The sequence below is a fragment of the Chiloscyllium punctatum genome, chromosome 31 (genome assembly GCF_047496795.1).
Source record: "Chiloscyllium punctatum isolate Juve2018m chromosome 31, sChiPun1.3, whole genome shotgun sequence".
Lineage (NCBI taxonomy): Eukaryota > Metazoa > Chordata > Chondrichthyes > Orectolobiformes > Hemiscylliidae > Chiloscyllium > Chiloscyllium punctatum.
In genome coordinates, this window is record NC_092769.1 from 41,855,587 (window position 1) to 41,864,891 (window position 9,305).

Below are 9,305 nucleotides of genomic sequence, written 5' to 3' on the forward strand. Positions count from 1 at the left end.
ACTGTTGGATGAACTATAGTACCGAAGCAGCCACTCCAGACCCTGTCCGGGAACCTGTCGGACCCAGTGCATGCGGTTGCTACTAAGATCGAGGCCGCTAGTTTTACAGGTCAGTTTCAGGCTGCCTCCGGGACGGCCAGTCTCTGCCTCTGGCTGAGTCAAAACAACCTCCGACTGGACACCTTTAAAAAAGAAAACAAATAAACCATGAGCATAAATGCAGATTAAATGATGGCTGAGTCTTTTACATTCCTGCGGTAGACTAACATTGAGACAGTGACAAAGACAGACTTCAACAAAAAACACTCACATGATAAGAAAGTAAGGAATAAACTGAGAAAAATTGTCGACACAATCATTCTGATAACTTGTGGGAAGCGGTTCTGTCAAGATCTTTCTAAACAGAGCCGACCCAGGAGTGTTGAATTACGTTCTAGTGCCCAGGATTTATATGGCCATCGGAAAGGGCAGGCTTACAGCTTCCGCCTGTTGGTTTCCTGCTGGAGGCTCAGACTGGATCCTGGTCTCAGCTTGTACAGCCCGAACACATGGGATCATGTATTTACGAGGTTACGCTGAAACATGGACATATACACATCTTGGGATATTTATTTTGCTGAATAGCTTCTTTGGGAGTGTTTTTATTTAAATGGTGGAAGTAAAATTGAGTAGCTTCAGGTCTGTTTCACATGATAGTTGCAAGTATATTGTTTTAAAAAAAAACAAATTCATTCGGATGTTAGCTCCCTTTATTTCTACATTCATTCACAAGCAGATAAAACTAAAATCAAAGTTCAAACATAGAACATAGAACATAGAAGAATACAGCGCAGTACAGGCCCTTCAGCCCTCGATGTTGCGCCGATCAAAGCCCACCTAACCTACACTAACCCACTATCCTCCATATACCTATCCAATGCCCACTTAAATACCCATAAAAAGGGAGAGTCCACTACTGCTACTGGCAGGGCATTCCATGAACTTACGACTCGCTGAGTGAAGAACCTACCCCTAACATCAGTCCTATATCTACCCCCCTTAATTTAAAGCTATGCCCCCTTGTAATAGCTGACTCCATACGTGGGAAAAGGTTCTCACTGTCAACCCTATCTAACCCCCTAATCATCTTGTACACCTCTATCAAATCACCCCTAAACCTTCTTTTCTCCAATGAAAACAACCCCAAGTGCCTCAGCCTTTCCTCATAGGATCTTCCTACCATACCAGGCAACATCCTGGTAAACTTCCTCTGCACCCGTTCCAGTGCCTCCACATCCTTCCTATAGTATGGCGACCAAAACTGCACACAATATTCCAGATGCGGCCGCACCAGAGTCTTATACAACTGCAGCATGACCTCAGGACTCCGGAACTCAATTCCTCTACCAATAAAAGCCAGTACGCCATATGCCTTCTTCACTGCACTATTTACCTGGGTGGCAACTTTCAGAGATCTGTGTACATGGACACCAAGATCCCTCTGCTCTTCCACACTACCAAGTAGTCTACCATTAGCCCAGTAATCCATCTTTTTATTACTCTTACCAAAGTGAATCACTTCACACTTAGCTACCTTGAACTCCATTTGCCACCTTTCTGCCCAGCTCTGCAGCTTCTCTATATCCCGCTGTAAACTGCCATATCCTTCCTCACTGTCTACAACTCCTCCGACTTTCGTATCATCCGCAAACTTGCTCACCCAACCTTCTAACCCTTCCTCCAGGTCATTTATAAAAATGACAAACAGCAATGGTCCCAAAACAGATCCTTGCGGAACACCGCTCGTGACGGCACTCCAAGATGAACCTTTGCCATCAACTACTACCCTCTGTCTTCTTCCAGAGAGCCAATTCCTAATCCAAACCTCCAACTCACCCTCAATGCCATATCTCTGTATTTTCTGCAGTAGCCTACCATGGGGGACCTTATCAAACGCCTTACTAAAATCCATATATACCACATCTACCGCTTTCCCCTCATCTACCTCCTTAGTCACCTTCTCAAAGAATTCAATAAGGTTTGTGAGGCACGACCTGCCCTTCACAAAACCATGCTGACTATCCTTGATCACATCATTCTTATCCAGATGTGCATAAATCCTATCCCTTACAATTCTCTCTAAGACTTTGCCCACAACAGAAGTGAGACTCACTGGCCTATAGTTACTAGGATTATCCCTACTCCCCTTCTTGAACAAGGGAACCACGTTTGCTAGCCTCCAGTCCTCTGGCACTACTCCTGTCGACAAAGAGGACACAAAAATCAAGGCCAATGGCTCTGCAATCTCCTCCCTTGCTTCCCAGAGAATCCTAGGATAAATGCCATCAGGCCCAGGGGACTTATCTATTTTCACCCTTGCCAGAATTTCCAACACCTCTTCTCTACATATCTCAAAGCCATCCATTCTACTTATTCGTGCCTCAGTATTCATATCGACAACAATGTCCTGTTCCTGAGTGAATACTGACGAAAAGTATTCATTCAGCGCCTCCCCAATCTCTTCAGCCTCCACACGCAACTTCCCATTACTATCCTTGATTGGACCTATTCCTTCCCTAGTCATTCTTTTATTCCTAACATACCTAACATATTACCAGCTAGTAAAACAATTGAGCTTGTTTTCCCAGGACACTGCCAGTCTCTGTCCCACTACAAAATAACATGTAATTCATACGAAACATTTCAAAATTCAATTTCGACAACTGAACACAGAGCTTGTCCAAAGTGATTATATTTAGAATATTCAATTACAAGTTAACTCCCTTTAATTCTACATTCCACCACAAGCAGATAAAGCTAAAAGGAACTTCAATAATATTATTAACCAACAAAATTAGTGACTTTATTTTTGCTGTCAAAGTCTCTCTCACTTTACAAAATAACATACCATTTCTAATCTGCGTTTCTAAATTCAGTTTAGGCAACCTAATATGGAGCATGTCTAAAGTGATTATGTTCAGAATGTGAGTGTGTGTCACTAAATAGTTTGGACTCGGAGATTAGAAGCACCTCCTTACATTGCAGAATGTCTCTCCCTGCATCTTTTTTTTCAAATTGCTCCGACCCTAAAATGCATAGTAAAGGGAAGCTGTGTGCTGAGAAACAAAAAAAAATTAGTTGGCAGGGATACATAACACCTAGGTAAACTTTTGAAAGAACATCTAATGAACTAGAACAGGACAGTCCATACGTCCATATCTAACAGTCTGGGTACATCAGGAATGTTTGGTTAAATTAGAGAGTATTACAATAATCATTACCACGGATGTAGGTTATAAACAGTACATGTCTCTACTCACTGATAGCTCTGACAGGGGCAGATAACTCATAAAAATCAGTAAAAATTCGCTGTTACACTCAGTTTTAATGAAATGCATGAATCCGAGAATGGTGGAACAAGTGATGTGAGTTTGTACCAATTCAAGTTTGCAAATTTATTTTGAGATGATAACAAATGTTACTGCAATGTGGGATTTTGGATCCATTAACTTCATATTCAGGAGCTTTAAAGATTCTCAGTAAACAGGCTGAACTAACCAGAACGTCACTGCATTCAATGTCCTGTTTTCTGACAGTCACACAGTGAATGCTGTATTTAGTGACTTTCCTTTTTAATGAAGAAATGCCAAGTGAAATGTATCCATTGTGAGTAAATGGGAAAATATCGTTTGTTTGGTAGGATTTTACTTTAGTTGATTCATTTTCCCTTTAATAGGCCAGATACAATAGTTGGCAGCAATTAAACTGACTGCAGAAAAGGTCCTTGAGTTCCCAGTTTCATTTACTGGAAGCAGGTGGAGTTTCTGCAGTGGATCAAAGATATTTTGTCTCACTGTTGACCAGTTGGTGGAAAGCAAACTGCAAACCATAACCACCGCCTCCTCAGAAACAAATCGACTCAGCAACAATGCTGGAGGAAAGTTTATTTTTCAGTTATGTAACTTGGAGAACTAGTCACTCCTCTCATTGAAGGAAATATTCGCAGAGTCTCAGACACAACCTTAACATCAACAGTTCATTCTAGGATCACTACAGCACTGTTTCATATTGAGAAAAATTGATAAATAGTCAGAGTCATGTAGTGATACAGCATGGTTACAGACTCTTCGGTCCAACCAGTCCATGCCAGTCATAATCCCAAACTAAACTAATCCCACCTGTGTGTACTTGGCCCATATCCTTCCAAACATTTGATATTCATTTACTTATCCAAATGTCTTCTAAAGGTTGTAAGATCATCCCACACAAAAACCATTCTCTGTGTAAAAAGTTGTCTCTGATATGTTTTTTTAAATTTTTCTCCTCTCATTGTAAAAACATGTTCCCTATTGTTGAAATCCCACACCATAGGGAAAATTCGCCAATGTCTTAGTCAAAAATTGAAAACAATTCCAGCTCCAAACACTTACAAAATATCACTATGTATCTTCCTCGAGTCCATCAAAAGATTGTCCCTTTTGATCAATGATTTGTAAAATTTACTCGTGTATCTACTGTGATAGACGTTTTCAAATAACTTCTTAAATGCAAATAGTACACATCAATCGGATTAAAGTAACATTTCGTGCACTACCCCACACACAAAAAAAAGAACTAGTTTGTTAACATGATTTGCTCTGAGGAAGTCTACGATGGATTCTTTTATCAAACAAAATCATTTCCACTGTTGTGAGCACTCGTCTATCTTCTGTGCAATGGTCTGAATTTTAAGTTGTGTCTGACTGCAGATGAAACTGGCTGATCTGGGTAAAAGTACAGTATGTACCTTTCACATTGTTAAGGTATATTGCTGACTTTAGTTGAATAAAGAGGTGTTGTCCCAGGCATGGTCTGGCACCATTAATTAGACCATTAATTTCCACATCACTAGCCAGATTATCAGGTGGAGTTTATTGATATGTGATATTTTTGAAACGAAAGCTTCGTACATTTCCAGTATGAATCATGTCAATTAGAGCCATTCACCTTTTCACTCATGGCTTGATAAACTTATATGAGGTCGCCCCCCCGAACTCTCACCCTCCAGTGATAAAGGTTCCAGTCTATCTGGATTTCCAATGATGGTTCTGTTCCCTCACATTCTGCTGTTTAAGATCCTCCTCCCACCCCAGGTCCACTGACAGTGTCCCTTGATACCAATTCAATGAAATGAAAGGAACTTGTCCCACCATATTTTTCAATTTTCTTTGGCTTCAAACACCATCAAAAATAAATGTTTGTGTCATTGCTGATTTATGGGAGAATGCTGTGTACACAATATCTGCTGAAATACCTGCCATACCATCCTGAATCTGGTTCGCAGGTTCATCTGTTGCTCACAGACGCAACCAGACATCAGGGAACAATGAACATCGCCCACACCCAACCCTCCACCATTCCCCTCTGTACTTTGCACTTTGTGAAATCCGTGTTATCAATAATAATTTTTTAAAAAGTTTCTTTTTTAAACTTTCTTAATTCATTTTGCTGATCTTGGCTGAATAAAGGTATGTTGCTGTCAGCAACATGTCTGCATTTTGTTCATGTCAATTTACAATGATATTAAGTCAAGAATTGTCAAAATGTCCTGAGAAACAATGTTTAGAAATGGGCCTATTAGCTCCTCAGGGCTGTACCAACTGTTTGAATATTGATACAGTTCTGCCCCTACTTTTTCCCCATAAGCCAGGATTTACAGCATTGGAGATCATATCTATGTTGATAATGGATTAGACCCTACACAATGTTCCCGAATGTTTACAGTGCTATCACCTGCAGGGTTATGGACAACATGCTATAAATTGGGTGTTGGCTGGAAGGCTCTGCCTTCACGTGATACAGGTGCGATGGGCGAAGTGATCTCTCTCTGTCATGAAAACTTCCTACTACTCTAAATTCATCTTTCCTACTTTGTATCGTTCAGAGGCTCTTCATACCAGAAATATTCCAAGCATTCGTTTCAATGAGATCAATACATTCCACCTGATAGTCTGGCTCGAGATGTGGAAATTAATGGTCTAATTAATGGTGCCAGACAACATCACTTTATTCAACTAAAGTCAGCAATGTACATTCACAATGTGAAAGGCACAAACTGTACTTATACCCAGATCAGCCAGTGTCATCTGCAGTCAGACACAAAATTCAGACCATTGCACAGAAGATAGACAAGCCCTCACAACATTGGGAATGATTTTGTTTGATAAAACAGTCCATCATAGACTTGCTTAGAGCAACTCGTGAATATTGCTTGATTTCTTTTTGTGTGGGGTAACACATGAAATGTTACTGCATTCCGACTGATGGGAACCATTTGCACTTCAAGTTATTTGAAAACATCCTTCAAAACAGATATGTGAGTAAATTTTAGAAATCATTGATCAAAGGGACAATTTTTTTGGATTCAAGGAAGATCCATAGTGAGATTTTGTAAATGTTTGGAGCTGTGATTGCTTATATTTTTAACTAAGACATTGACATACAGTAGACAACATCACAATTTGCTGTAACATGAAATTCGCAACCACTGTGAACCTGGAAGGTGATGGTTCAGAATTTAACAATGACCTAACAAGGTTTGTGAGTGGATTGATTCTTGAGTGATTCTTGAAATTTAACAAAGGCATTTCTGAAATGATTAATTTAGCTAGGATGAATGTAGAGACACAAATTCACATCTCTGTTTGCATTCCAACATACTATAAATCACTTTTCTATTTTCTCCTAAAATACTTGCGTCTTCGTTCATATTTAATAAACTCTATCTTGTTCCGGTGTGAAGATAGTTTCTTTATTTATTTCACTCAAGACTGTATGCTGTATTCTTGCCTCAGTATTGACCAAACTCGGTTTGGTGCCAGCTGATATCACTTGAGCTGCTTTTTCAGGAAGTGAATCTCTCCACCTGTTATGTCAAAATAATCTGTTCATGCTTAGTTCGAAATGAATCCTGTTAATATCATCCCAAATTCAGGCTCGGTTATTTTGTATTTATTCATTGGCAATGAACAGAATATGACTGGTCTGTTCTTGGTGGAGTAGGAGAGGGAGTTAAAGTGATCAGCAAGTTAGTGTCCTGTCTCCCTGATGTAGAGGAGTCCACATCAGGTGGAACAGACACAGCAGATGACATTTGTGGAAGTATAGATAAATTTCTCTGGATCATTTGGGGCCTTGTCGGAGGTGAGGTGGAGGTGTGGGCGCAGATTTTGCACTTCCTGTGGTGGCAAAGGAAGGTGATAGGGGTGAGGAGTGGGCTGGTGGAGGGGCATGGACCTGACGAGGGAGTCGCGGAGAGAATGGTGCCACCGGAATGCAGATAGGGGTAGGGAGCGAAATATACCCGAGTGATGGGGTCTGTTTACAGGCGGTGGAAGCAGCGGAGGATGATATGATGTATGCAAGGTCGGTGCATTGGAAGTTGAGAACCAGGAGGGCTCCCTGTTGAAATTGGAGGAATGGGGTTCAAGGGCATCGTTGACCACGTGGGAGGGGAAATTGCAATTTTTGAAAAAGGAGGTTATCTGGGATGTTTTATGGTGGAACTGGTCCTCCTGGGAGTAGGTGCGGTGGAGGCAGAGGAATTGACAATAAAGGGATTGCATTTTTACAGGAGGCCGGGTGGGAGGAGTGTAGTCCAGGTAGCTGTGGGAGTCAGAAGGCTTGTAGTAAATGTTTAGTTGGTCACTGCAGATAGATGTGGAGAGGTCTAGGAAAGGGAGGGAGGTGTCCGAGATGGTCCCTCTGAAGTTTAGGTCAGGTTGGAAGGTCTTATTAAAGGTGATGAACTGTTCAACCTCCTAGTGGTAGCATGAGGTGGCATTGATACAGTCATCAATGTAGCGGTGGTAAAAGTGGGCAATGGTACCAGTGTAGCTGTGGAAGATTGACTGTTCCACATATCTGTCGAAGAGGCAGGCATAGCTGGGGTCCATACAGGTGTCAATGGCTACCCCTTTAGTTTGGAGGAAGTGGGAGGATTGAAAGGAAATGTAGTTGAGGTTGAGCATGTACTGCTTGGGTTGGCGTGACAGGAAGAAACGGAGATCTTCGAGGCCTACATCATGGCGTTTGGATGTGTACAGGGCCTGGACATTCTGTTCATTCTGGGGCTGATCAATTGCTTGCAGTTGTTATGGAACTGCAAGGACAATGGCTGGGAACTCGGAGAAACCAATTATTAGGTCTTCTGCTTGAAGCAAATTTTGACCAGAACATTTAAACACCACAAAGCTCGCTGTAGGAAATGCCAGTGCTGCAACTTTTAATAATATTTGAAACTTTGTTAAAAATAGGGATTTTTAGTCATAGTTTCTGAAATAATCAAGAAAATAATTAACCGTTAGAACAAGCTCTTTCGAAGAGAGAGGATTTGCAAAGTTTGAAACCATACAGTGCTGTGGTTTATTTGAATTCAATGTCGGTCAGAGTTAGATACAGCCAAGGTGATCTCTCCATATATTGATTCTGTTAATCTGACACACCGACATACCTGTCTGTACAAAACTGTATTATTTGTTTAGTTGATCAAAATTTAGGAAACAGATCAAACAGAATGTATTCGGCTGGGAAGGTGATGGATACAGAAGACAGAATCAAAAACTGGGAACATTAAATCTGAAGAGAGAGTAACAAGGAGTACAAGATCAAAGACATGACCAGGTGCATGTCGATATGTTCCAGACGTTAGTGAATCGAATGAGCTTGTTCGATGGTCGAGAGAATCGTCCAATGACGTCCTGGAATCAGACCATGAAACAGAGATCGAATTGTCGATTTGCAAATGTCACTTCGATGTGATCGCTTCACACTCTGTGTCCTGATATAGGCCACATTGGCAGATGTTTCCGCCAGATTGCATCCCCTGGGTTTATTTTCTGATCAGAAGTGAGATGTGTGGCTTGCTGCTGGCACATAGAAACAGGAAGTTACACGCCAGCTGAGAATGATCCATCAGGCGCTACTTTCCGTATTATCAGCACAAACAGTCTTCCTACCTCTGAGGGTGAACACACACTGACAGGGTGAAGAACAAATGGACAGATTGCTGTAGGTCTCAACATTGTATTCAATTCCATTCCCATTTCCCAGAATGAAACAGAAGAGACACAAGATTATTTCTGCTAGAGTAAATTATCTGTCAGAGAGATAAGAAGAGTTACCATCGGGTGAAAGGAGCTAAATGACAATATGTAGTTTCGCTCATAAACCTATGTTTAAAAGTAGAAAGCTTGAGGGAAGTTAATAATTAAATCTAAGAGACAGCATGCATTAAAAGTTGGAAAAGTAAAGTTTAAGCAATAAACTTCAGCATGGTAACTCTTCTT